The sequence below is a fragment of the Erythrolamprus reginae genome, chromosome 1, assembly GCF_031021105.1.
Source record: "Erythrolamprus reginae isolate rEryReg1 chromosome 1, rEryReg1.hap1, whole genome shotgun sequence".
In the NCBI taxonomy this organism is placed as follows: domain Eukaryota; kingdom Metazoa; phylum Chordata; class Lepidosauria; order Squamata; family Dipsadidae; genus Erythrolamprus; species Erythrolamprus reginae.
Window position 1 is genome coordinate 348,301,019 of NC_091950.1, and position 27,570 is coordinate 348,328,588.

General features: G+C 42.3%; 2 protein-coding genes across 4 annotated transcripts in view; one reads left to right on the forward strand and one right to left on the reverse strand.

The window, feature by feature from the left end:
- Positions 1-13,959, reverse strand: part of MRPL14 (mitochondrial ribosomal protein L14) — a 32,228-nt gene extending 18,269 nt beyond the window's left edge. Inside the window, exon 1 of the mRNA XM_070734216.1 lies at positions 13,904-13,959. The gene's annotated coding sequence lies outside the window, so the exon portion shown is untranslated. The remainder of the gene's footprint in view (positions 1-13,903) is intronic.
- A 29-nt stretch (positions 13,960-13,988) lies between these two features.
- Positions 13,989-27,570, forward strand: part of TMEM63B (transmembrane protein 63B) — a 139,370-nt gene continuing 125,788 nt past the window's right edge. The window contains exon 1 of one of the 3 annotated variants that reach the window (XM_070734213.1): positions 13,989-14,296. The gene's annotated coding sequence lies outside the window, so the exon portion shown is untranslated. The remainder of the gene's footprint in view (positions 14,297-27,570) is intronic. The other 2 variants (XM_070734212.1, XM_070734215.1) reach the window with 2 other exon arrangements.

A 27,570-nucleotide genomic window follows, 5' to 3' on the forward strand; every position in this document is an offset into this window, starting at 1 on the left:
CTTATTTTCAGGGAAACAAGGTATTATTATAGCAAAGCAATGAATTATTTTTATATAACCAAGTAATGTGTAATTAAACTGAAAATAATGTAACTTGAGACTCAATTGTCTCTCCATTAAGTTTCTAACAGCCTTTACCTTTGCTGCCCTCTGAAATATATTGTAAATGGAAACAGAACCACAGACACCATTAAATTTCTTTACCTCTATTTGCAATCTGGTTGTAATTTGTCAATCACACTGACAACTGGGAAAAAAATAAAATTGGTACCTGAAACCAACTTTAATTCACTGAATTAAAAGACTGCAGATCTAATTAACTTCAGATACACTGGTAACAGTTATAAATGCCACAAAAATCCTGTTTGAAAGTAGAAGAGAGTCACAAAGTTGTATCAAGATAGGCTAATATCTAGGCCACTTCAGAGATGAAGATGTTGATCTTGTAAACATTGATACGGTAGTAGCTTCGAGTTTAATTTTCTAGCATATACAGTGTGTGACAAGACTTAAGGTTTTTTTGTTTTTATCTTATACAATTCAATATATGTATAGGAATGTGTATCTGATGGACAATGATTGAAGTATATATGGATGAATGTAGATGATTGTTTTAATGAACTGGGGTTTTAGATATGATTTTTAAATTTAGATTTCTTATATATTGTATTATTGTATTTATTTTTGTTGTGAGCAGCCCTGAATCTGCGGAGAAGGGCGGCACAGAAATCTAATAAATAAATACACAGACAAATGTGTTCTCAACTTATGACCACAACTGAGCCCAAAATTACTCTGGCTGAGTATGACATTTCTTGCCATGGTTGTTAAGTAAATCACTGCAGTTATTAAAGTTAGTTATTCCATTGTTAAGTGAATCTGGCTTCTCAATTGAGTTTGCTTGTCACGTGGCCACAAAAAGTTATCACATGATCCCGGGACCCCACAACCATCATAAATATGAATTAGTTGCCACGCGCCTGGTCATAAGTGTGAAAAAATGGTCATAAGTCACTTTTTTAGTGCCATTGTAACTTTAAACAGTCACTAAATGAATTGCTGTAAGTCTAGGATTAACTGCATAACCTTTCCAAAGAAAATGACCACTTAGTGAAGAAATTAGGCGTTGATTGCTTACCTGAACGCCTCTTCTCGTACGGTGAGCGGGTACAGCAGTCACATGGGTTGCTCATGTCCAATCCGGTGGAACTGAGCCTAGTATTAAAAAAGCTTGCCGGATCCGCCCCTTCCCCAGAATTCGCGAATCCATAGACTAGGCTCAGCTGTGAAGCTCTGTAGTGTTCAACTCTCATTGTTAGAGGAAGAAAGGTTATAGGAAGATAAGGAAGACACATACAAGGGCGGGAAGTGACTGCTGTACCCGCTCACCGTACGAGAAGAGGCGTTCAGGTAAGCAATCAACGCCTATTCTCCGTACTGAAGGAGCGGGTCCAGCAGTCACATGGGACATACCCAATAGATGGTCCCTAGGGTGGGATTAGATTGCTATCGTGTGAGATAACGGATTGGAGTACCCTTCTGCCGAAGGCAGCGTCCGCTGAAGCGTAAGAGTCAATCTTGTAGTGCCTGATGAAGGAATTTGGCGAGGCCCAAGTGGCTGCTTTGCAGACCTCCTCCAACGGGGCTTGAGTCGCCCAAGCGGCCGAGGTGGCTGCGCTCCTGGTGGAATGCGCTGTGATGTCCCTTGGGACTGAGAGGGAGGCCGACTCATAGGCCTTAGATATAGTCCCTCTGATCCAACGGCCTATTACTGTTGAAGACACTTTGGCACCCATGACTCTGGGGTGATAGGCTATAAAAAGTGCTTCTGACCTCCGAAAGGGTCCTGTGCGTTGGATATAGATTCTCAGCGCTCTAATGAGATCCAGGGTGTGCCATCTAATTGCCAAGGGATGGTCTCGTTGGAGGCAGAAGGAAGGTAGGACAATATCCTGAGTTCTGTGGAACATGGAACTGACCTTGGGTAAGAAGGTGGGGTCCAGTCGCAAGACTACCTTGTCCTGATGAAATTGACAAAGGTCCTGCCTGATTGAGAGGGCAGCCAGCTCCGAAATGCGTCGGGCAGAGGTAATAGCCACCAGGAAAGCTACTTTAAAGGATAGGTATCTGAGGGACGCCGATTTTAGGGGTTCGTATGGTGCCTGCGTGAGGGAATGGAGAACCCGTGGCAAATCCCAAGATGGATACCTGTGGACCTTGGAAGGTCTGAGGTTGGCTATGCCCTTGAGGAATTCCTGAACTTCTGGGAAGGAGCGGAGAGGCTGTCTGCGAGGGCCCCCTAGGACAGAGGAAATGGCCGCCAGATGACGCCGGAGGGTGCTGGTGGAAAGTCCTTTATGGAAACCTTGCATAAGGAAGGAAATGATTCTGTGTATGGGAATGCACAGGGGAGAGAGGCCTTCCTGTAGACACCACTGGTGAAACTTGGACCACGTGTGGTCGTAGATTCGATTGGTCGAACCCCTTCTGGCCTTTAAAATGACCTCCACTGTATCGGGGTCGTGACCACGTAATTCTAAGTCTCTCCTGATAACAGCCAGGCGGTGAGGTGGAACCACTCCGGGTCTGGATGGAATAAGGCCCCCTGCCGCAGCATATCCCCCGAAACGGGGAGTCGCCAGGGGTCCTGGACGGACAACTGTTGAAGATCCGCGAACCAGGGCCGGCGGGGCCAATGAGGGGCGATTAAGATTACTCGGGCCCTCTCGGTGAGAACCTTGTGAATCACGTCCGGGAGAATTGGAATTGGAGGGAATGCGTAAAGTAAGCCTGGAGGCCATGGGCTCCGGAGGGCATTGATTGCTTCCGCTCCCGGGGATGGAAATCTGGAAAAGAAGCGAGGGAGTTGGGCGTTCGCACTGGTCGCGAAGAGATCCAGAATTGGTAGGCCGAATCTGAGGCTGATTTGATGGAACAGGTCTTGATGGAGGTTCCACTCTCCTGGGTCTATCGTTGCTCGAGATAGCCAATCCGCCTGGACGTTGAGGCTCCCCGAGATGTGGTCGGCTAGGAGCGACCGAAGATGTTTTTCCGCCCAAAGGCCTAACTTGAGGGCCTCCCTCATGAGGGCCTTGGATCTCGTGCCCCCCTGCCTGCAGATATGGCTTTTTGTGGCAATGTTGTCGGTGAGAATGAGAACGTGCCGGTTGGGAATGCGAGGAGAGAAATGCTTCAGAGCCAGGGAAACGGCTCTTAACTCTAGCCAATTGATTGGCTTGGAAGCTTCCTCCGGGGACCACGTGCCCTGGGCTATCATTCCCTGGGCGTGGGCGCCCCATCCCGATAGACTGGCATCTTTGGTGATGACAAATTGATCCGGGCACCTGAACGGGGATCCTTTGTCCATGGCCGGAGACTTCCACCACTTGAAGGATCTGCGAACAATTGGTGGGACGACAATGCGACGACTTGAGTTGCTGTGCCCCGATCTCTGAAAGGGTAATAGGAGCCACTGTAGTTCCCTAGCATGAAGGCGAGCCCAGGGAATGATGCCTATGCATGACACCATCTTCCCCAAAAGGGAAGACAGGGTTACTATGGATACTGAAGGTTGAGATAAAATGCAAGAAATTAACTCCCCTATACTGAATTTCCTCTCGGGAGAGAGAAAAACCTGGGAGGATTCTGAATTGATAATGGATCCCAGGTGTAAGATGGATGTGGAAGGTTGGAGATGACTTTTATCAAAGTTGATGGAAAATCCATGGTCCTGAAGGACTGACATGGTGACAGAAAGGGCTGTTTTCACTTTCTCTAGGGAGTTCCCATGAATCAAAATATCATCAAGATAACATAAAATGTGAATGGGAGACGCCCGGATATAGGCCGCCAGGGACCCCAAGAGCTTTGTAAAGACCCGAGGGGCCGAAGAAAGGCCAAATGGCATCGCCCTATACTGGAAATGCCTGCCTTGAAAGGAGAAACGTAAAAATTTTCTGTGGCATTTGGCTATAGGAATGTGGAGGTAGGCCTCAGTGAGGTCTAAAGAGACCATGAAATCTCCCGTGTGGATGGCGGCCAAAATAGATGATAAGGAGTGCATCTTAAACTTCCTATATTTGATGAATAGGTTCAGCTTCTTTAAATCCAAAATAGCTCTCCAACCTCCGGAGGATTTTGGAACCATAAATAGGATGGAATAAAAACCTAGACCCTTCTGACCGGAGGGAACCGGTTGAATGGCTCTGATGGACAATAAGTGGGAGATGGCCTCCTCCATACGGTTACAATCTGAGGAGGACCTGGGAGAAGGGCAGGAAATGAAACGTTTCGGGGGAGGGGAAATAAATTCTAGAAGAAGGCCTGTTTGAACAGTGTCAATGACCCAGGGGTCCTTGGAGGTGAGACGCCAATTAGAGGCGAAATGGGCTAGGCGACCACCTATGGGAATTGAGGAAAAATTACCATCTAGGTTTCTTCGAAGCCCTGTTAGAGGACGCTCCCCTTTGGAAGCGAAAACCTCTGCCCCTGGAGTTCCTACCTTGGGAACGAAAACGGGGGGAAAACTGACCTGGAGATCTCTGATAGGAAGCCGCTTGATCTTGCTGACGCCCTGGGCGACGAAAGGACTGCGTTTTGGTAGCCTTTTTGGTGGTTGGACCCAAAACTTTCTTCTTGTCCGTGGTTTCCGTGAGGAGTGGATCCAGAAGATCACCGAAAAGAAGGTCGCGCTTTAAGGGACCCAGAGATAACTGCCACTTCTGGCGTACTCCCGCTTGCCAAGGGCGAATCCATAGGAGTCTTCTTGCCGTTGTAGAAGCTGCAATAGACTTAGCAGAAAATCTAGTAGATTGTAAAGTGGCATCAGCCACGTACTGAGCAGCTGCAAAGACCTTGTTGAAATCTTGTTGACCTCTCAAGTCATCGGGAGGAATATGCTGTTGAAGTTGGCGAAGCCACAGAAGCATGGCTCTGGAGAAAAAGGAAGCCGCTGCAGAACTTTTAATGGCCCAGGAATCTGCGGTGAATCCTCTTTTGAGCATTTGTTCAATCCGCTTGTCCTCTGGGCGGAGGACTTCCTCTGCTTCGCCTGGCACAGCAGCTGCCGAGTGAAGGATCTTGACAGGTTCATCCGGTTTAGGAAAGGATAGGAGCTCCTCATAGGAAGAGGAAAGTTTGTACAATTTCCTGTCCTTGGTTGAGGGATTAAGCCCAGAGGCTGGGAAATCCCACTGCTTAAGTAAGGCATCTTTAAACAATTTAGGCATAGGTATTACCTCATTATCCTCCTGTTCCTCTGTGAAGTAAGGTAAATTCTCCTCCGGGGGATCAGTGGATGTGGAGGCCTGTTTCTCCTGGGCCGCCAATCCCGTAGAAAATTCTAGCTTTGAGGAGGAGAGATTTGAACAATTGAGAAGGAAAAATAGTAATTGGAGAAGGAACCTTTATTTGGGATTCCTCATCATCTGAGAGGCCTTGAAAGGGATCCTCATCCTCCTCCATATCCTCATATTCGTCCTGAGAGGAATCTGAATCATCCTGAATAGGAGCTCTAACCGCTGGGGAAGAACCCAAGGGGCGGGAGGGACGAGGAGGTGGAGGAGGTAGGGGAAGCTCATTGATGGTAGAAAATCTGGCATCAATGGCCTTGGACAACACAGAAAAGATAGATTGGAATTCAGGAGGTAAACTAGAAATATCAGCAGGAATGGCAGAAGAATCCCTGAAGGCCTGGGAGGATCCTGGCTGGGGGGAATCTTCAATAATATCTGGTTCCTCTGGACCTATTCCCCATAGGTTAGGTTGGGGTCTGTCTAGGTTTGGCTCATCCAGGGATAACACAGGGACCCCAGAAGGAGGCAGGCTAGAAGCCTCTGGGGGGTCTTGACTACTGAGTACTTGGGCCTGTACTTTCAAACGTTTTGCTGATTTGTCATGGATTCTTTGTAGGGCTAGGTCCCTTCTCTTCTCAGCCCTGGTGACCTTGGTCGAGGGGCGGGCCCCTGAAGAAGAGGAGGACGAGGCCTGGGGGATACTGGTAATCTCATCGCCTGTAGGCCTGGCCTCTCTGGGACCTTTTGTTGTGCCTCTCTTGGGAAAAGTAGCCATAGTCTGACAATTAACAGAAGACCAGGCTGAGCCAAATAACTGAATTATTAGGGAGAAGAATTTCAAAGCCTTCCCAAGAGGAATGGATCCTGCTCCGAGGCCTCGGAGCTGCTGAGACTTGAGGACAATCTGGGCAAACCCAGAGTTCGTGCCCCCAAATACAGCGTGGCCAGCCTCCCTAAACTTTAATTAAAGTAACCAAGGCACTCTGGTTGGAGGCTTAGCCGGTGGAGAATTAAGCCTGAGCGTCCCAAAGCCCACTCCGGGATCCACGCGGTGGACTGAGGCCTACACGGCTGGCAGGAGGCCAACACGAGAGGCCTAACTTTAAAAAGGGCGCGAAGGCCTTCGCGCCGAAAAATCGCTCCGTAATAAAATTCTTAAAGGAGAAGCGATCGACTAAGTCCAGGAGACTAGAACAAGCGTCTCACTCCGCAGGAGGTATTTCTTAAGCCCTTTAACGTTTTATACAATAATAAATCAATGAATCAATACTTGCACCAAGACCTCCAGGCCAAAGGATTAAAAGAATCCACAGCGGCAGCGGGGATCGTAAACGGCAAAACAGCCGGGGGAAAACGAAACCGCAACTTCTCCCAAGGAAAAAAGCCGAGCCACAAACGGCTGGCGCTAATAGTGCAAGTAAATAAATAAGGATAAACAATTCTTACTACTTTGAAGGAAAAGATCGAAGGGAAGGTGTTAGAATGTTGAACGAGCTATCACAATATAACCGCAGGATATGCGAACTGAGCGAATTCTGGGGAAGGGGCGGATCCGGCAAGCTTTTTTAATACTAGGCTCAGTTCCACCGGATTGGACATGAGCAACCCATGTGACTGCTGGACCCGCTCCTTCAGTACGGAGAAATCATATGCACTTGTTATTAAATATTCTTGAATAGCCCATTATTATTAAAGATGTGCACATATATTAGAGCATATTGTCTCCAAGGACACAGTAGACAATTTCTTCTAAGGCGGCACCAGTCCCATCTAGATTCACTAAGTGCTTTCATAGTTTTCATCTGCTACCCATTTATCCAGGGGAACATTTTTAACTGACCAAAAAGCTTATTGACCGAATTTAAACAAATGCTTTTGAAACAGCCCTAATTAATAAATCAGGTTGTGTTCTCCACTGAGAATCTTTGATCTAGCAAAACCTAAGAAAGAGTTTTTGTTGATTTGCTATTTCCTTTCCACTCTTCTAAATCCTTCTCCAGAATACTTCATAGAATTACCAGTAAGAACCACTTAAAGGGAAAATCCCCTACTGCACCTGACAAAAGCCTGCACAGGATCAAACAACCTAACTATCCTTGAAGAAATATAATTGCATATAACAGATTGCATTGTAGCACTTTGGTTTCAAAAGGAAGCCAGCTGGATGAGGGAATTCTGGGAGCTGATCGACACAGTTGTCCTGTTTGAAAAATGCAGCCTTAAATAAAGTGCATCTTTTTCTGAGTTTATACTGCAGTTGTGGAAGGTTGTCCTGAAATCCTGCAATAAGACTCAGCTGCTTTAAGGAATTATGGACAGGTGCTACACAATGCCTTCTTGTCCCTTCAGATCTGACGTTCTACACAAGCGTTCTTTGGCATGCGATGAAATCAAAAGGGTCCTAGACTACCACATAAACAATGGAAACTTCAGACAGAAACATGCATTTTGTATTTATAAATCCAGGACTGTGCCCTGCAAATGCTGAACTGGTATTCACATGCACAGCAGACAGCACAGCAATGTGGCAAGAGAGATTGTTTCCAGGTCAAAGTGAAGGACCTCGGCTGGCAGTTCCCTTAGATAACCCTGAAGAAACATTAGCCTAAAATTAATCCAAGCTATTAGTTTGTTCTGCAACAACACTATGCAATTGAATTGCTTCCTCAAATTGCAGGGTGAGAAATTATGTTTCAGTCTGATAAACTTTTTCAAGATTCTGGCTCATTTTAATCTCTCCTCTAGAAACACTGGCAGCTTCTGCCAAGCCACAACCTCAGTTTTAGATATGGGCAGCCAAGACCAAATATTATTTCTAACCTGGAATTGTTTGACATGAAAACAATATCTCTGGATCTCAGAGAAGTTTGAAGGAGTCTGCAAGGGTGAGAGGAGATTTGGGGACAAAATGTCCACTGTCATGTAGCTCACAAGCCTTCTGTCACTGAGTCAATCAATGCCTCCCTGTATTGGCTGGAATCCTCATAAATCACTTAAGCAAGTCACTTAAAGGGCCTGCCCACCTGAATTACTCCATAAAATCCATTTCCTCCTTGGCCACTTGACATTGCTCTTATATCAACCCAACTCACAAACAAAGCAATCTTTAGTTGTCCCTAACTGCAAATAACAAAAGCATTCTACACGGAGTATTGCTCCCTTATTTCAACATCACTAAATAATAGCATTAGAGTGTACTGTATAACACTAGTTAGACTTTGTTGCCCATTTATTTAAAGGAGAAATCAAGTGAGCAATCATAAGAGTTGTAACTGTAAGAAACACAGGAACTGCCCCTTGAGGAGCTGCTGATACAGTTCTACAGAGGAATCATTGAGTCTGTCATCAGCACCTCTATAACTGTCTGTTTTGGTTCTGCAACCCAACAAGACCGACACAGACTTCAGAGGATAATCAGAACTGCAGAAAAAACAATTGCTGCCAACCTGCCTTCCATTGAGGACCTGTATACTTCACAAATCAAAAAGAGGGCTATGAAAATATTTACTGACCCCTCACATCCTGGACATAAACTGTTTCAACTACTACACTCAAAATGTCGCTACAGAGCACTGCACACCAAGACAACTACACACAAGAACAGTTATTTCCAGGATGCCATCACTCCACTAAACAAATAATTCCCTCAACACTGTCAAACTATTTACCAAGTCTGCACTACTATTACTACTAGTTTTTTCTCATCATTCCTATCACCCATTTCCTCCCACTTGTTTCTTGTATCCTTAAGATTTTTATTAATATTGTTACTTCATTGCTTATTTGACCCCTATGACAATCATTAAATGCTGTGCCTCATGATTCTTGACAAATGTATATTTTCTTTCATGTACACTGAGAGTATATGCACCAAAGACAAATTCCTTGTGTGTCCAATCACACTTGGCCAATAAAGAATTATATTCCATGTCTTCTATTTTCTCTCTCTTTTTAATTTATTTTTAAATTATTGATATTTTTCTTTTATTTTACATTATGATGGTTTATTGCACAGTCAGTCAAAGATTCAGACTGAGGTATCTTCCCAAGTTATTATTTTTTATAATAACTTGGGAAGGATTATAAATCTATTAAATTAAATTAGTTTTTCATCAGACCACAGACCTGAGATGTTTAAAGATGTTTAAAGTCAGTTACTGATGAACTGACTCACTAGCTCTGCTGGAAGTTGGTTCCAAGTTTCCACTACTCTTTCTGTCAATACTCTCTTATCACTACTTTTGTGCATTTGTCCTGTCAATTTGAGATTGTTTTTTATTTTTGCTTAACATTGAAAATATCACCTTCTAAAACTTTATTCACACCCTTTCTCTTCTCTCATCCAAGCTGTACATATTTCTAATCTCTCCCGATTTCTCCTGACCAAAAAATATTGTAGCCTCCATCGTAGACTTTTTGATTTTTTTTAAGGTGGGTGATTTGAGAACAAGTTTCAGTTCAAATCAAATCAAAAGCACAGGAGACTTTTTAATTTCCATGACACAATGTCTCCAGGATTCTTTTCTCCCATTTTGAACACTAACGTCTCTCCAAACTTTCCAAAAGGAGAGTTATCCTCCACTATTTTGGGGAAGAAGGGGATTATGTTAAGGAGCTAGTTCATCTTAACAATATTTTTAAATCTAATTCTACTTTAATATGTAAACAGGTGGCGCAGTGGGTAGAGTGCAGTACTGTAGGCCACTAAAGCTAACTGCTAGATCTGCAGGTCAGTGGTTCAAATCTCATCACCAACTCAAGGTTGACTCAGCTTCCCTCCTTCCGAGGTGGGTAAAATGGGGACCCCGATTGTGGGGGCAATATGCTGGCTCTGTTAAAAAGTGCTATTGCTAACATGCTGTAAGCTGCCCTGAGCCTAAGGAGAAGGGCGGCATAAAAAATTGAATAAAATAAATAAAATAAACACCCCTTCGCTGCAATTGGGATATTGAACTGGCTGCCATTGCTTATTCATCCATTCCGTGTATTTATCAGATTCAATTATTATTATCCCCTGCAAGTAAGAGATGGTTACCCGAAAGCTGGCCCATTTCAGTTATCTCACTCCCTTCCCTCCCTTCCCTGGGTTCTATTTCTGTCACATGGTTGGTGGTTATTGTGGGAGTAAAATTAGGGGAGACCCCACCCTACTTTGTTGTCTTGAGAGAGAAAAATGGGATAGCCACAAAGTAAATATACTGCTCAAAAAAATAAAAAGAACACTCAAATAGCACATCCTAGATCTGAATGAATGAAATATTCTCATTGAATACTTTGTTGTATTTCCACTATAACCTTCATTGTGTATTATTGTGTATTGGACTAAATAAATAAATAAGTAAGTAAGTAAATAAGTACGTAAGTAAATAAATAAATGTGCACAACAGCATGTGAAATTGATTGTCAATCAATGTTGCTTCCTAAGTGGACAGTTTGATTTCACAGAAGTTTGATTTACTTGGAGTTATATCGTGTTGTTTAAGTGTTCCCTTTATTTTTTTTGAGCAGTGTATAAACATTGGGCTATGACTCTTTGAATTTGTGGACATCTCTAAGACTCTATCATTGTTTTCTACAATAGTCTTCATTTAGCAACCACAATTAGAACAATGAAAATTTGTTCAGTCAGCAATGTAAAACAACACTAAGTCACTAAGTGAAACAGCAACTGTCCTTATCTTACTTTAGCTTTTCTTTGCTTTATAAACCTGCAAAGAATTGGTTGTAAAGTTACTTTTGTTATCACATGGCAGATAGATGTGTATTTTCATGTTGAATGTATCTAACAATTACTGTATTTTTAGCACTATAAGATGCACCGGACCATAAGATGCACATTAGCTTTAGAGAAGGAAAACAAGGAAAGAAATCTCCCAGCATCCATCTGGTATTCATTTGGCTAGCGTCCTTGCAGCAAACAGTCTGGTCACCTTTAGCATGCTATCGCAGCCCCAGCATGTGGCTCATCAGAGCTCAACTCCATTGCACCCACCATCAGTCAACTCAACTGAACTGCTGCCACTGCTGGGAAACACTGCAGCCTTTACTGCCAATCAGCAGTTTGGCATTTGGATCACCTCCCAGAATACTGCCAATCAGCTGTTCTAGGCGGCAGGGATCACTGCCACCACCTTTTACCACCACCGCTGTTCAACTACAGCGATTGGCAACGGCAAATGGTGGCAATTCCTACTGCCTAGAACAGCTGATCGGTGGTATTCGGGGAGGCTGATCCAACAGTCTATCAGCTGCTTGCCAGTAGTGACAGGCAATGATGGCAGTGACAACTCGCCCCTCTCCCGCTGTAATATATCTATAAAAGACACAGACATTTCCACCCACATTTGGGGGGGGGGTGCGTCTTATAGTGTACAAAATACTGTAACTGTCAGACTACATTTAATGCATGTCAGAAGCTAGTGAAACAAAAGAGTATTTCTTATCAATCTTTTGTTTAGAGTTAAAAAGGGAAATGTTTATTTATTTATTGGACTTTTATGCCACCCCTCTCCGAGAACTCGGAGTGCCTTAAATCATATAATAAAACAATACATAACATTTAGGTTCAGGTTTAGTTGCTATTTAGATTTGATGCCAGCAAACCTTAATCCATCCTAGTTTTTCTTTACCTGGACTTTTGTTTTTCTTATCTCTATTTTCCTTATCTTTACCTTTTCCCTCCTCTCATGAAACATAAAGCAGTTAGATATAAGGAAAAAGCTACCACTTTTCATACCTTGCTAAACTGTCTTCCCTACTATCCCATTTTTTAAATTAAGAAAAAATGGGTAATGCCATATCCATTAGAACTTTAAAACTGAAGCATGCAGATGAAATCTTAGCAAGAGCTATGAAGTCATCAACATTATTATGTCATCTCATACTGGATACACATGATGATCATGCTTAAGGTATCCAGAATATTCTTGTTACCAAAATTTGATATTCTGTTTTTGTTAACTTTGCTACTTTTATATTACTGTATCTTTATGAAAAGGAAAAAACAGACAAGTTATTTGTCCTTGATCAGCTACTTTTGGCTCTCTGGGTATAATTGTCGGTTGGTGCTGATTTCTCTTTGTTGCCTCTTTCTGATGAAACAATTGGTCATGAGTGCTTAATCTACAATCTTGGACCAGGAAGAAAGAAAAAAAAGTTTCTCATCTATCTTCTTTTGTGAATCTTTTAAAAATGGGTAATAGGTCATCCTACAGCCAAAGCACATACTCAACGTGTTTGCTGCAGGATCCAGATTAGCTTTGCAAACAACTTCAACCCCAGGAATTGGAACAAGTACATTAAGGTTTTGGGTTTTTTTAATGATACCAAGGTAGAAATTTTATCAGTATATAAAGAGAGAATTGCCTATGCTATAGTTTTCCAAATTCCAGATTTTAAAATAAACTTTTTGCCCGATCTGCAAAGTTTGTCCACACATTTATTGGGGAGGAAACCTCCACAAAACTTGGTAGGATTTTGTTTTCAGCAAAGGATGGAAACTTTTGTAATTCCGAACCACCGACCCTCCAAGGGAGACCCTCCAAGCCTGAACTGCTTTAATGCCCCTGAAACTGAATGGACTACAATCCTGTATTGTAGACTTATTTCAAAAAATCTTGTTGATCTCGGGATTTACCGTGTAGCAAAGACAAGATCCCAGACTTCTGGATCTTTTAGAACGTTTATATACTGCTCAACAAAATAAAAGGGAACACTCAAAGAACACATCCTAGATCTGAATGAATGAAATATTCATTTTGTTCTGTACAAAATTGAATGTGCACAACAGCTTGTGAAATTGTCTGTCAATCAGTGTTGCTTCCAAAGTGGACAGTTTGATTTCACAGAAGTTTGATTTACTTGGAGTTATAGTGTGTTGTTTAAGTGAGCAGTATGTATTCGAAATCGCAAAGGCACTTCCGGGCGAGCAAGTTGCATAAATGCCTTTATTGGTCAGTAAAAGAGTAAAACAATTGAACATCGCAAAAAAGGCTGCAATGCTACTTAAGCCGATCGCCCTGGTTTTCCAGGCCCGAGGGGGAGGCTTCAAGGTTGCGGTGCAAAGCAGGCATCCTCGAGATTAATAAGGCTGCAAATGGCAAAAAAAAAATCATTTGCTGGGGCTAATCGTGGGCTTTCCTTCCAAGGATGTGTGTGTGTTTGTGTGCGTACAGTATATACATACTGCTCAAAAAATAAAAGGAACACTTAAACAACACAATATAACTCCAAGTAAATCAAACTTCTGTGAAATCAAACTATCTGCTTAGGAAGCAACACTGATTGACAATCAATTTCACATGCTGTTGTGCACATTCAACTTTGTACAGGACATTCCATGAGAATATTCCATTCATTCAGATCTAGGATGTGTTCTTTGAGTGTTCCCTTTATAGTTTTGAGCAGTATATACGACCGCGCTGCACGCAGCATGGCCTAATTCCCCCCATCCATAGCACGAAGCCCCGCCACCCCCATCTTAAATTATATGCCGCCCCTCCGACTCGAAGCCGCGAGGGGAAAAAACAGGGAGCGGCTCCCATCCAAAACGCCCCCCCCCCCCCTTCTCCCGCCCGCTCCTTTCCCCTTTCCCAACCCCCATCACTCACATACGGTCGCCAGGCCGGAGGTTCTTCCTAGCACGCAGGCGCAAAGAAAATAAATAAATAAAACGAAACAACCCGAGCCTTTCCAGGAGAAAGGGTGAGCAAAGGACGCGCATGCGTAAGAAGGCGAGACTCCTTTTTTTTTCCCTTTTCGCCGGCACCGGGCAAAAAGGCCACGCCTCCTCCGCTGGCTGGCTCGCGCTCTCCCCTCCCTCCTGCTTCTTTTAGCCTAGAGAAGCCGGAGAGGCGCGAGCCAATCCGAGGAGGCGAAAGGCGCCTTCATTTAGGGAGGAAAAAAAAAAGGGAGGTGAACGTAGCTAAGTCGAGTGCGCTGGAGGAGCGGAGGGAAAGCGGAGGCTGCGGGGCGAAGCAGAGGGACTCTACCTTGGACGCCGGGTAAGCCACCTGGTTGCTTCTCCCGAGTTCCCATTGCAACATTCCCCCACCCCAAAAATCCTGTTTACACAAGGGAAGCTGGGTCAACACCCCCCCCCCCGAGGAATCCTTGTGTGTGTGTGTATTAATGGCTTTTCCCATGGTTTTTTTGCCCCCTTCTCCAACTCGGGATCTTGTTTACGCGGGAGAGATCCGCGGCTGGGTTTGCTTGTTGTTCCCTCCACCACCCACCACCCCCGCTGCCTTTTTGCCCGGAGAACAATGGAAGCCGCCGCCGCTGGCGTTGCTGCTACTCGGGATATTCCGGGCGATCTGGCGCAGGCACTCGCCTGCAGAGAGAGAGAGAGGAAGGAGGGTGGCGCGGAAAGTGGCGCTGCCTCTCCCTCCCCCTCTAACGCGTCTCGGCTTCAGACTCCCTTTGCGGAACCCTGCGGCAGGATCGGCCGGGCTCCCCTTTCGTCGTCTCCCCGCTGCCGTTTCTCCCGGTTTGGGGTGGGAGGCGGGCTACCTTCCCCCCGCTGGGCCGGGCGCAGCTTCCTTCCTCGCCCTTAAACAACAAAAAAAACAACACAACCCACCTTGGCTGGCTGCTGCATTTCGTTCCGGGTTTCTGGGATTTCCTGAGGGAAAAGGAGGAGGACAAGATGGGTGTGTGTAGAGAGAGAGATGGAGATAGATAGATAGATAGATAGATAGATAGATAGATAGATAGATAGATAGATAGATAGATAGATAGATAGATGCAGAAAGAGAGGGATAGAGAGAGAGAGAGACAGAGAGAGAGAGAGATAGAAATAGATAGAGGGATAGAGAGGTAGACACACACACACACATTTTTGTCAGCCGCAGGTCATGGCCTTGGTTTGATTGGATTTTATTTCTCCTCTCCCCCCCTCCCGATCCCTGCGTGGATCTGTTGGGGCTGCGTGGTGGGTAAAATAAGGCACCAGGTATCCAGATCAAGATGGCACGGAGAAGAGAAAGAAAAGGCTGGGTGGTTTCTTTGTTGCCGTTCCCCCACTCTGGATGGTGTGATCGCGCAATGGTGTTGGTCCGCGGTGCTGCAGTCACTCCCCCACCCCACCACCTTCCTTCCCCCCGGTCATGGAAGGAAAGGAGAAGCGAGCCTATGAGGGAGCAAGCTGCCTCTTTCATGCGGCTTTTGTTTGGGAAGGTTTTGCTGCACCAGGTGTGTTTTAGGAGAATTAGGCCACAAGAGCAGCAGGCGGGGAGAAAAATCAGAGCGGTTCCTAAGCGCCATCTGCACCTCCCCCTTTTACACCACCATAGAAACTTTCTGTCTTTTCCAGGGATTGGGTGGGTGGGTAGATTAGATCAGTGTTTCCCAACCTTGGCAACTTGAAGATATCTGGACTTCAACTACCAGAATTCCCCAGCCAGCATTCGCTGGCTGGGGAATTCTGGTAGTTGAAGTCCAGATATCTTCAAGTTGCCAAGGTTGGGAAACACTGGATTAGATAGATAGATAGATAGATAGATAGATAGATAGATAGATAGATAGATAGATAGATAGATAGATAGATAGATAGATAGATAGATAGATAGATAAGACAGACAGACAGACATTCTCTTGGGGAAAAAGACTAATTGACTTGTTGCTGTCAGTCAAAACATCTTTTCCTACCTGTGCGGGACCCAAAAAGCTCTCCCTACCTTAATATCTGATGACTACTCTGCACAATCTCCATTCTGTCTGGCCTGCTGGCTGGGAATTATGTCTTCAAGATACAACTGCAATTGGGCCCACAATTTACTTTGCTAAGTTGACAAATTTGTTAAGTGAGTTTTGCCCCGTTTTTACGATTTTTCTCGCCACATTTGTTAAGTGAATCACTGCAGTTGTTGGATTAATAACATTGGTTGGTTAAGTGAAACTAGTTTCCCCGTGGATGTGGCTTGTCAGAAGGTTGCCAAAAAAGGGGATTGCATGACCACGGGATACTGCAACCGTCATAAATATGAGTTAGTTGTCTGGCTTTCGAATGTAAATCACATGACCATGGGGATGCTGCAATGGTCATAAGTGTGAAAATGGTCATATGTCACTTTTTTCAGTGCCCTTGTGACTTTGAGCAGTCACTAAGCAAACTGTTGTAAATTGAGGACTACATGTGTAAAAGTTGAAGTCCAACACATAGGGAAGGATATGCTGTGAAACCTTGGCGAAAAGTTGCAACACTTTAATACTGTTCCTCTTCTTGCAAGATCTAAGTCAGTAAACCAATTCTAAGACTAAATTGTTAGTGTATGTAAAGATGTTTTAATATGGAGTATTCTGCTAAACTTTTTTAAATCAGCTTTTCTATAACCTTGTTTTGTCTGATATTTCTTTCTCCCTTCAGTTTCTTCCCGCCACTCCAGTATCCCTTAGAATAGAATTGAATTCTTTATTGGCCAAGTGTGATTGGATCACAAGAAATTTGTCTTTGGTGCATATGCTCTCAGTGTACATAAAAGAAAAGATACATTTGTCAAGAATCATAAGGTACAACACCTAATGATTGTCGTAGTGTACAAATAAGCAATCAGGAAACAATATTAATATAAATGGTAAGGATACAAGCAACACGTTATAGTCATGCATTCATAAGTGTTGAGCATCTTTGAGCATCGTCTTCAGACCACTGCTCTGATTATATTTTGTTGAATAGAAAAGCAAGCTGCAAGAGGAGAGGAAGATATAGAGAGATTCTATTCATAGAATCTTTTTTGCTCTGGTTTCCAAACTCCTTGTTTCCATTTGTTCTAGTTATTGGCTAGTCAAGGTCTACTAATGTGGGTGTGCCTGGATTTCAGTGTGTCAACACCTGATGATAAACCGCTAACTGACTTATATAGAATTAATGGGGCAGACTGAAGGCTAAATAAAGCGATGTACTGTATGTTGAGACTAGCAGTCAATGGGATACAACATTTTGCTCTAAAACAAAACGTTGAGCAAGTAATACATATTTTTCTGTATGGGACAGCCCTTAGAAGGACCTGGACTGTGTTATTTACCTTTGATGTCATTTTAACTAACGACTGACTTCTGAATACCCTAAAGTTAAATGAGCATTTTTGAGAAATTGGTAAAAGATTGCTATCCATTACTTGCCATTGCAAGTCCTCCTGTTACAAATGCAAACCTTAAATATAAAGGGAGGCATTGAATTCTCATTAAAGAGGTGAAATGAAGCTAGGAAATACTGACCTTCTCAAAGCCACCCAAGTTGTTCATGGAATTTTAACACTACTGCTTCAGAGATTATTTTTTCCAGCCTCTCATTGAAGCTTTCAGGTTGCAAGTTAACCTGATCCAGATGTGAGCTTCAACCATTGATGGTATGGCATAAAAAGACTCCTTTGAGTCAGGCTTGGCTCCTGGGAGCCTCTTGGGCACATCCCTGCTGTTTTCTTGGCAGCAGTATAGAAGTGATTTGCCATGGCTGTCTGGGATTCCCACCCACCCCTTTGTCTTCCCAAACTAGTTTTCAAGCCATGGAATTCCCTGGAGTGTCTCCCATCAAGAACTAAATTCTACATTCAGATAAGCTGAGCCAAATATTGCCACCTTCTGTTGAATGCTGAAATGCAGCTATATTGTAGCTAAAGGAAGACAAATTGTATTGCCACAATAACTCTTGGATTTGAATCTAGGCGAATGAGCTCTCTTTATTGTTGTTACACAGCATAGGAATTGATATGCTGTCTTGTTCTTTAGTATATTTAGTTCTTAACAATCTGTTGAATGAGAGTGGAAACAAAGATAGGATTTCCCCCTCCCCCATGATTTTATTAAAAATTACTAATGAAGAAAATCAAATACAAGCTGGGAAAAACAATAAAATACAAAAAAAGTTTAAAAAACTAAAGAACAAAAGGAAAAAAGGGGAGGGGGAAGCAACTAACTTCTCCTTTTATCCCAGTAAGTAAAAGCAATTTTAATAGGGCTTGCCACCATCTGTAAATACAGTCTCTTCATCCCATAGTAAAAAAAGTAAAAAACCCCACCAAAATCCAAATGCTTTGTCAGCTCTTTGTTGGCAAAAAAAAAAAAGGCCAGTAAAAGCAATCCCATATAATTGTTTCTTTTAGCCCCAATCAAATAACTCAATCTTTATTTCTTCTCTGAGTTTTTAAAAATCTTAATTTTTTAACCGCTTCAAAAAGGATCCTCGTGTGAAATTTCTCTGCTCATCTTCTAGCAGAAATCTTTCAAACTTTTCACACATTTCTTTTCTATATTTAGTTAGACAAGGGTTATCCAAATCAATTTTCTGATTCAATGTTTATAATTGCTTTCAGCCAGCCATCAGTTCCATGTATGTGTCCATGTCCTTTTCATTGCTTGTCACATTTAAGTCCCCCTTCAAAATAATTTCAAAATTATCCATTGGAACTTGTTCTTGATCTGTAACATCATTAAATATGCTATTTTCACCTCACCAATAAATTTATCTTACGTTTGGCAGACCAATATTCAAAAACTTTTATTATAGATTTCTGCTTCATTTGTTTCTTTACCTTCTACTTCTCTCTAGTGTCCAACCTTCAAAGTCTCCTTATCATGAATAAACCCAAAACAATGACATTTCTCATGAAGAAAACTTTTACTTAATTCAAAGCTATGCTATAATTTTAAGTCCACCTGAACCATTAAGCCATTGTTATCTTTCCAAAATCCATATACAGTGATACCTCATCTTACAAACCCCTTGTCATATAAACTTTTCAAGATACAAACCCAGGGTTTAAGATTTTTTTGCCTCTTTTTCCAACCTATTTTCACCTTACAAACCCAAGTCGCCGCCACTGGGATGCCCCACCTCCAGACTTCTGCTGCCAGCGAAGCACCCGTTTTTGCACTGCTGGGAGTCCCCTGAGGCTCCCCTCTATGGGAAACCCCACCTCTGGACTTCCATTGCCAGTGAAGCACCCATTTTTGCGCTGCTGGGATTCCCTGCTAGGATTTCCCTGCAGCATCACAAAAACACGGAAGTCTGGAGGTGGGGTTTCCCATGGAGGGGAGCCTCAGGGGAATCCCAGTAGTGCAAAAACGGGCACTTCTGCTGGCAAAAGGGGTGAGTTTTGGGCTTGCATATAAACTTTTCAAGATACAAACCCAGGGTTTAAGATTTTTTTGCCTCTTTTTCCAACCTATTTTCACCTTACAAACCCAAGTCGCCGCCACTGGGATGCCCCACCTCCAGACTTCTGCTGCCAGCGAAGCACCCGTTTTTGCACTGCTGGGAGTCCCCTGAGGCTCCCCTCTATGGGAAACCCCACCTCTGGACTTCCATTGCCAGTGAAGCACCCATTTTTGCGCTGCTGGGATTCCCTGCTAGGATTTCCCTGCAGCATCACAAAAACACAGAAGTCTGGAGGTGGGGTTTCCCATGGAGGGGAGCCTCAGGGGAATCCCAGTAGTGCAAAAACGGGCACTTCTGCTGGCAAAAGGGGTGAGTTTTGGGCTTGCATGCATTAATCGCGTTTCCATTGATTCCTATGGGAAACATTATTTCGTCTTACAAATTTTTCACCTTACAAACCTCGTCCCGGAACCAATTAAGTTTGTAAGACGAGGTATCACTGTACTAAGTACATTTTTGCAGCATATTTTTTTTGAAATGCATAGAAACTTCAGTCAACCAAAACTTTAAAAAAATAAAATTTGTACCATCTTCCTCTTAAGAAGGAAACTTACTAAAGTGAATGCAGTCCTGCTAATAGGATATCCATTTACCATGGGACTCACAATAAGAATGGAAAAGTTTTGACAAATTTGTTTATGCTGCATCTATTTCTATAATTGGCTATCGTTACTGAGGAAAACTGGCTTGTTGGTAGACAAGGTAGACCCTGGTACACCCAAGGCTGTTTGCTCTCTCCACTTCTCTCTATATACCAATGACTGCATCTTTAATGATTCATCTGTTTAACTACTGAAGTTCACAGATGACACAACAGTGATCAGACTCATTTGAGATAATGATGACTCTGCATACAAATGGGAGCTTGAACAACTAATCTTCTGGTGCAACCAGAATAAGATGGAACTGAATATACCCAAAAGCATTGAAGTGGTGGTAGACTTTAGGAAAAACTCACCCATAGTTCCACCTCATGATCAACAACATTTTGAATTGAACCTGGAAGCAGACTGCTAAGCAAAGCAAAGTGGTGTTGCCCCAAAACTGCCCACACCACTGTGCTCTGCATCAGTTATAGCTTCCAAATGCTGTTCAAGGGCAGCCCCATGTAGAGCACATTACAGTAGTCTAGCCATGAGATGACTGGGAACTGAATGAGCACAAGAAATCCTGATCCAGGCAAGATCTCAACTGGCGCACAAGATGAAGTTGTACAAAGGCTCTCCTGGCCATGACTGCCACCTGTTCCTTGAACAGAAGTTGTGATTCCAAATTGCTGACTGGGTTTTTCTGAAGCAGTGCCACTGTCAAAGATGACAAGGTCCCAGAATCCCATAGACATAAAGGTAGCAAGGCCAAAGATCTATTAGTTGGGTGGCTTTTTAAAATGTTGATTCATTTCTGATGTTAAATGAGAAGTCATTTCATCCCCAGGAACTCTTGAATGCCTCATAATTGAAAAATCAATTTGCTACTAATTGCTAGTATGGTATATATTAAGATACAATTCTGATAACTTAGTTTGAGAGGAAATAATGTAAACTTATTGCTTCTATTTATTTATATCCAGTAACTTAGAGTGATATAATAATAATAATAATAATAATAATAATAATAATAATAATAATTTATTAGATTTGTATGCCGCCCCTCTCTGAAGACTCAAGGTGGCTCACAACAACAATAACAATACAACATAATTTTATTTATCTACTATTAAAAAGAACAAGTTAAACCCCATTATTACTAAAAACAATCAATACTACACAATCACACCAAACTCAAATGCTACAAGTCAGAAGGGGGGGTTTAGCCCCCCCATGCCTGGCAACATAAATGGGTCTTCAACGTTTTGCGGAAGGAGAGGAAGGTGGGGGCAGTTCGAATCTCCGGGGGGAGTTGATTCCAGAGGGCCGGGGCTGCCACAGAGAAGGCTCTTCCCTGGGTCCCGCCAGACAACATTGTTTAGTTGATGGGACCTAGAGAAGGCCAACTCTGTGGGACCTAATAGGCTGCTGGGATTCATGCGGCAGAAGACGGTCCCGTAGGTATTCTTGTCCGATGCCATGAAAGGCTTTATAGGTCATTACCAACACTTTGAATTACTATATAGCAATATAGTACTATATAGTAATAAAAATCACATTCGTCAACGATAACGGGAGAGTTATTATGCTGATAAAAAGACTAGCAGTTACAAAAAAAAATGAAGATAGGCAGACAAGTACCTGCTTTCCCCAAAATGAAGGATATTGGCAAGAGTTGTGTTGCCATAAAATTGTATACATATGTGTTTGTATGTGTGTCTCATTTGGAAAATAAGGTACTGGTTGGATTTCTTGTGTTGTAACTTTATAACTTTTCTTCCAGTAAATACTGTTGATTAGAATTGCTATCTTGTTATTCGATGGATTAACAGCTTCCAGTCTAGGTTAAAGAAGCAGGTATATTTGTTAGATGTATTATAACAATGTTTTCTCACCAGTTCCTTCCAGTAATTCATACCTAATATTTGGTGTCAAGAATTACACAATTGTCTTGTTACTTATTTGCAGGCTATTTAGGGCAATGATAGACACACCTGTTTAGATATAATTTCCAATGAGCTCAATGGTATTTTTTCCACAAGTGCATCTCTGTGTGTTCAATCACACTTGGCCAATAAAGAATTCTATTCTATTCTATTCTATCTCTTTAGGATTTTATGTTAAGAGATGGGAGGTTATCGTAAATGTGGGCAAAATGTTAGTAAAATTGCTCTTTGAACCAAAAGTTTCCTCTTTCTTCTAAGGAAGTTGAACAATACATTACTATAAAATGGGTATGCTACCCAATATCCATACAAAGTTATAATTCATATCTTTAGTTACTTTAATCCTGAGGGGATTTGAACATTTAAGACAGAGGATGATATGTAGTAGCAAAGCCATATCTGATGGTTTCATTACTAACAAGATTTCAATGAAAAATTTAAAATACTGCTTATGGTGAAGTCCATTAATTATTAGATATTCCTCAGAACACATAATGTTAGCTATAGGTTAGATTTATAAATTTGTACATTTGAATTTTCTGTGAATGTTTACACAAAAATCAGCTGACATGTGCACGCTGGAGCTGACATAGGACAATGCCTCGCGTGCCTTCTGGTATAGATATATATGATATATGTGTCTGTAATATGGCAAACGATTTAGCTTTACTAGATAAATGGTCAAAGCAATGGAAACTGCAGTTTAATGTTTCCAAATGTAAAAATGCACTTGGGGAAAAATGAATCCTCAATCTGAGTATTGTATTGGTAGTTCTGTGTTAGCAAAAACTTCAGAAGAGAAGGGTTTATGGGTAGTGATTTCTGACAGTCTCAAAATGGGTGAACGGTGCGGTCAGACGGTAGGGAAAGCAAGTGGAATGCTTGGCTGCATAGCTAGATGTATAACAAGCAGGAAGATGGAGATTCTGATCCCGCTATATAGAGCGCTGGTGAGACCACATTTGGAATACTGTGTTCAGTTCTGGAGACCTCACCTACAAAAAGATGCTGACAAAATTGAACGGGTCCAAAGACGGGCTACAAGAATGGTGGAAGGTCTTAAGCATAAAACCTATCAGGAAAGACTTAATGAACTCAATCTGTATAGTCTGGAGGACAGGAGGGAAAGGGTGGGACATGATCGAAACATTTAAATATGTTAAAGGGTTAAATAAGGTTCAGGAACGAAGTGTTTTTAATAGGAAAGTGAACACAAAAAAAGGGGGCACAATCTGAGGTTAGTTGGGGGAAAGATCAGAAGCAACATGAGAAAATATTATTTTACTGAAAGAGTAGTAGATGCTTGGAACAAACTTCCAGCAGACGTGGTTGGTAAATCCGCAGTAACTGAATTTAAACATGCCTGGGATAAACATATATCCACCCTAAGATAAAATACAGGAAATAGTACAAGGGCAGACTGGATGGACCATGAGGTCTTTTTCTTCCATCAATCTTCTATGTTTCTATGTTTCTATATGCCTCTGCATGACACCTGTGGCACACCTGCCATAGGGTCACCCTCTTGGTCATAGGATATCGAGATTAATTGGACCCCATGCCTGACATCTGTTCAACTCCCCTCCTGTATCATTGTGCCCTGTGCCATTGGCTAAGCTCACACACTTGGCGGAGGTTGCTAGCTGCCAAGCTACTTGCTCACATTGTATGAGGAACTCTACAACTCTACTCACATATGCCACCCATGTGATAAGATCTCTAGCCTGGTACCTACTGTCTGAACAGCCAATCTTACCTATGGGGTGGGCAAGGCTGGGAGAGGCTGTTTCAGTAATGCTCCTGCCATGGGCAGGTGTATATTTTCCAATGAGGAGAGTTACTAGAAGGATTCTGAGGATTATGTTCCCCATAATCGGCATAAAAAATGACTCATTTATAGCATTGCAATTTGTTGCTTATTTTATTTTATTTTTGTCTGGTTGAAAAGGGCTCAGGATGAAAATTTGGCCTGATTTATATCTCTATGTGGTTAGAAAGTGTACCCAGCCCTCTTTCCCTAATTTGGAATTGTTCTACCTTGCTAATTAGCATTGTTTTATGTTTCTTCCTATTTGGAACCCCACCTATTTGGGTGAACAGTGCAGTCAGGCAGCAGGAAAAGCAAGTAGAATGCTTGGCTGCATAGCTAGAGGTATAACAAGCAGGAAGAGGGAGATTGTGATCCCGCTGTATAGAGCGCTGGTGAGACCACATTTGGAATACTGTGCTCAGTTCTGGAGACCTCACCTACAAAAGGATATTGATAAAATTGAATGGGTCCAAAGACGGGCTACAAAAATGATGAAAGGTCTTAAGCATAAAACGTATCAGGAAAGACTTCATGAACTCAATCTGTATAGTCTGGAGGACAGAAGGGAAAGGGGGGAAATGATCGAAACATTTAAATATGTTAAAGGGTTAAATAAGGTTCAGGAGGGGAGTGTTTTTAATAGGAAAGTGAACACAAGAACAAGGGGACACAATCTGAGGTTAGTTGGGGGAAAGATCAGAAGCAACGTAAGAAAATATTCTTTTACTTAAAGAGTACTAGATGCTTGGAACAAATTTCCAGCAGACTTGGTTGGTAAATCCACAGTAACTGATTTAAACATGCCTGGGATAAACATATATCCATCCTAAGATAAAATACAAGAAATAGTATAAGGACAGACTAGATGGACCATGAGGTCTTTTGCTGCCATCAATCTTCTATGTTTCTATGAATGCCCCGCAGCAGCTCGCTTCCTCCAATTTTAATACGGAATCATAAAAGAAGGCCACAATCTTGGAATTTTCTCCATCCCTTGTCTAGATTTGCATCAGCATTGTACTAAGCAAATTTTAATGTGGGAAAGTGTAGAATTCCACCTGCTCAAATCTGCTTTTTTTTTTTTCATTTTTGTGAAACGTGGCAGCAAACATCAGCCTGCAAGCATGTAGCCATGTCTCTTTTCCTCTGGATGTTTTTCAAAGATGATGGGATCACCAGGGATTGCATTTCTGGGTTTGACATTTCTTAGGTCTTTCATCTGCTGGAAATTCTTGAAATTCATTAAGGGAAGAGGATGCTGTCTATGATCTCCTCCAACCTGCAACGATTCCTTGAACACTCATACATCTTGTTCCCCATAATCGGCATCAAAAATGACTCATTTACAGCATTGCGATTTGTTGCTTGTTTTATTTTATTTTTGTCTGGTTGAAAGGGCTGAGGATGATAAACCAGTTTGGCCTGATTTATCCCTATGTGGTTGGAAATGGGTTTGCAGATAAACCAAAGAACTACTCAATATTAGGACAGGAGTAGGTTCTCTTAAATTGGAAAAATATTTTTTCCTACGGAATTTTCTACTGGTTCTTGATGCCTATAGAAGTCTCACTCAGGAAAGGCTGCTTTTATCTTTGATTTGATTTGATTTGTATGCCGCCCCTCTCCATAGACTCGGGCGGCTAACAACAATGATGAAAACAGCATGTAACAATCCAATACTAAAACAACTAAAAAAACAACAAACCCCTTATTATAAAACCAAACATACACGCAAACATACCATGCATAAATTGTAAAGGCCTAGGGGGAAGGAATATCTCAGTTCCCCCATGCCTGACGGCAGAGGTGGGTTTTAAGGAGCTTACAAAAGGCAAGGAGGGTGGGGGCAATTCTAATCTCTGGGGGAGCTGGTTCCAGAGGGCCGGGGCCGCCACAGAGAAGGCTCTTCCCCTGGGTCCCACCAAACAACATTGTTTAGTTGACTGGACTCGGAGAAGGGCCACTCTGTGGGACCTAACTGGTCGCTGGGATTCATGCGGCAGAAGCTTTTTAATATTCAGGATGAATTAGACTAAGGCTGAGCTCTGGGCCTGACAGTCATCTTGCATTCACAAACTCATGGGATAATCGTTATCAGCTATTGGAGAATGCCTTAGGTCTGATGGCGAACCAATGGCACGCCAGAGGCAGCATACAGCGCCCTCTCTGTGAGCACATGAGCTGTCAGCCCAGCTCAGTTCTGCTGTGCATGCATGCGCATCTCCCATCAGCCAGCTGGTCTTTGGATCTCTGCCATGAATGTGCAGGGCGCACGTGGGGGGCTTCATATGCAAGGGGCAAACATTGAGCATGCGCGGGGTGAGGAATACACAAGGGCATGGGGGCACACGGCTGTATGCACGGGCAGACACTCATGTATGTGCAGAGCGCAGGCACTTGCACGGATTGCATTTTGGGGGTTCAGGCACGTACACACGCATTCACACTCAAATGTCTTGGGTCTGGAAAAGGTTAGCCATCACTGCTATAGGTATTTTTTTTCCCAAATAGAAATTTTATTTTTTCCCCAACATAGAATAAAAAAAACAATGCATAAGTACAAACACTGAAACCATGTTTAAAAGTAAAACATATTTTTTTTCTTTTTCCATTACTCATTAAACGGAGGCTTATTTTCTTCGATTAAAAAAAACATTCTATAGAACTTATGTAATATTATCAACTGCTATAGGTATTAAGCCACTGTTTAATCGGAGGTTTTAAGGATCCTTCACATGCTTGAAATTGAGCAATGAAAAGAGTCAGTTACAAAGTGCAGCTACCGTATCAAGTAACTTTTGTTTCACCCTTTACCATGAGAAGAACATTTGATTTATTTATTACTATGATGTGATGGTATCCTTGTAAACATCTCAGACAATGGCACTCTCAAAAAGTAAAGAAAATTGTATTGGACATAAGTAACCAATGAACATTTACGTTTACGCTTTCAAATTTGTCAACCTTAAGACAGTTCAATTGCCAGAACACTTGGAGTTAAAGAACTTATATGTGGTTATGAATGAATTGGCTGACTGATTTTAATATATATTGGATTTTAGTAGTGATTTTTAATTAATTAGATTTCTGGTGTTGTTTTTTGCATCTTGTGAGCCACCCCAAGTTTTCAGAGAAGGGCGGCATACAAATCTAATAAATAATAATAATAATAATATATCTTAAAGTTGACTAGTTAGAAAAACACCGATTTAAGTGGCAGAGAATGGATAAAAAGAAGGAAAGCTGATCACTGTATATGGAGATGGGTGAGCCAAATCCAAAGGAGAAGTTGATGAACTAGCTACAATAGAACCTCTGGTCACAAACATTTCTGAAAAATTCTGTTCTGGATTTGTAAATGTCTCAAATCAGAAAGAAATAATAAGAATGCATAAATAGTAATCACAATGAAGGGAGAAAATCATCAGCATCCATTGTTGGTATTTGGGTGTTTAATTTAATTATAAATCACATGGAATCAATAGGGACTAGTAAAATGATCAGATTTGTTTATTTTTATAGAAAAATGCATAGAGGTTTGCTACAGGTAACAGAATAGCTACTGAAATGCAAATTAAGTGATAAGTTGATAAGTGACCTAGAAAGAATGTTTGGGGGTTATCGCCAGAGGTGGGTTCCTTCCAGTTTGGACCAGTTCTGCAGAACTAGTAGCAGAAATTTTCCCCCACTTGCTGAACTGGCACCGATGGCTGGCTGGACACGCCCCCAAACTGGCTCTCTCATCAGCACCATAGGTGCTGCCATCTTGTATTTTGCT